The sequence below is a fragment of the Penaeus monodon genome, chromosome 10 (assembly GCF_015228065.2).
Source record: "Penaeus monodon isolate SGIC_2016 chromosome 10, NSTDA_Pmon_1, whole genome shotgun sequence".
NCBI classification, from domain to species: Eukaryota; Metazoa; Arthropoda; class Malacostraca; order Decapoda; family Penaeidae; genus Penaeus; species Penaeus monodon.
This window is the reverse complement of record NC_051395.1, coordinates 50,116,787-50,119,286: the sequence shown is the minus strand read 5'-3', so window position 1 is coordinate 50,119,286 and position 2,500 is coordinate 50,116,787.

Genomic DNA, 2,500 nt, shown 5'->3' with positions numbered 1-2,500 from the left:
ATATAGGGTTACACATGTATAAGATTACGGGTACTAACGTAGGATGATAAGATGGTCTAGGAAAAGTTACGTGCTGCGAGGTGTGTTCACATGCTTACGAAACGGAGGTACAGTGACACACAAAGAACTATTATAAATATGAAAATGAACGGGCATAGGTATCGGGAAGAAACCACGCGACGCGGAACGAGCGACCGCCGCCGCCCGACGGCCTGTCCTTTTTCCAATTATCTCGCAGGCTAACGAGTGCGCCCGAGTTAAACCCCCGGGCCCCTAGCAGAGCGCTGAGTCCCTTTCCCACCAGAGGCCAGAGTGCCGTGCCCGATCCCACAGGTACCCGGCGGGCGAGGGGCGGCAGGTGATCAGGGGCGGCGGCCCAGAGGGCGACGCGCGCCTCACGTGCTCGTCGACTGAAAACAAATCTCAGCTGGAGGAGACGTGTCCCCGCCTCTCTCCTTGGCATTGGGCACCCCTCGCCTCGCCGCTGGGCACAAACATGCCCTCGGGACCAGGGCTGTGTGATACTGAGCGTGGGCATCGTGCACGTGTAATTACTGTGTATTGTTACTCACAAGGCATTTATTGAGGCGAGAGTAGATTCACGGCCGCACCCTTTGCCCTGGCACAGCGAGATAGGAACTTTATCTCGTATCTATTTGCCTGCTCGGTCTGCAGGCCTACTCCACATCCAGAGAGTACTATAACAGACGCAGACCATGAAAATATGTTGGAACAGTGGCCGAAGATATAAAGACAGAAGCAGAAATAAAGTGTGTTGGTTTACCCCCAAGATTAGCGTCTTTCATTGGGTTCTTTCGTGTTCTTGTCATCTGTGTCAGCTTTGCGTGGTATTAAAATGTTTTTTTGCCGTCTCTCTCTGTTTTTAGTATTCCAAAACTTTTTTTTCAAGTGCAAATGCCTCTAATTATTATTTTTATTCTCTTGGGAACTCATTACCGTACATTAATTAACAGCAGACTATGGCATCTTTTTTTATGATTGAGTAGTATTGTATGTAGTTTTGAAATTTTGATACCTTGTTCTCACTTTCTGTGCAGTTCCTTTGTTTTACTGAACTCTCCAGTTAAGGTAGTGGCGTATTATTTTTTTATTTATTATTATTTATTTTTTAGCTAATACACTGATTTGACATTAACTGAAGATGCTTGCTATTATAGATAGACTAGTTTTAGTCTGGCTTTTACTATTAATATTAACCCTTCAATTGTTTCCTTGGCAGTTCTACTGCTATACTCGAGTTAGCTATGATTGACAAATCAGATATAAAGAAGAACATAATGTTTTTAAAATGTATCTAAAATTTAAAAAAAGAAATTATAAATGTTAATTGTAGTGAAGTTATAGGAAATTTTGGCGACAGTGAGATGGTTACTGTTTTTTAATTCATGATACTTTTCCTCAGTCTGCACTCTAAAGATGCGTTAATTTCTTTCAAGTATACACATAACATCTTAGGAAACCACAAACTTGATATTATGAGCGACCTTCTTATAGGCTAATAAAACCAAAATTTCAGTCTATGAAAAAATATAAATGCTATTTCTTTAACTTGTGTGAATTTTTTTATATATAATGCTATTAATATTGATACTGTTATTATTATTATTATTATTATTATTATTATTATTATTATTATTATTGATATTAGGATAACAGTAAAATTGTAAAATGATAAGAGAATCCTCTGAAAATCAAGGAAAATTAGGTGATCAGGTGAAATTGGTAGGACTAGTAATGACTTTGTGGACCAAGCACAGACAACAAATTAAAAGGATAAAAATACAGTAAATATGTCATGTACTCATGTCATTTATGGCCATTGGGTCAAATCCATAATATAGTAAGTAGGACCTTGAAGAAAAAAAAAAATTAGGTAAAGGTGCCTATTTATTTCCAAAGGAAAGAAAGTTACCCCTCACATGCAAATGCAATGTTAATATAATGAATTGATAATCAAGTACCATAATCTGTTGGTTTAAGCTTGGTAAATAACTTGAAATAGCTGGTAAAGTGGAATTATTTTTCAAAAATATATCCGCGTTTTATACAAATCAAATAGAAATGTGCTTTGATCCTTGATGGAAGGCGTACAACCTTACCCAATAATGGTAATGTGTCTTGCAATTGCCATGGCTTCTGTCCTTTTCGCTGCATTGACCAAGACCAACAAGTCTCTCAGCCTCGTAAATATTGACAAGATAAAGGATGTACCTATCTTGAGAATAGACTGCTAGTCTTCAGAATTTGTCTTGCCACAATATATATAGTAGGGGGGAGGGGGAGAGGTCTTGACATTTGCTAGAGTGCTGGTAGGAATGTAGTTCAGTGCCTGAGAAAGATCTACTGTATGTGTACCAATACATCATTGCTTCATCCAGTAATTTAGTTGGATAGCCCAGCCATTTGTCTTACAAGTATATAAGTAGAAGATAACATGTAGTATTTTCCCAAAAAGTAAATCACTTTGGTTTTTGGGGAT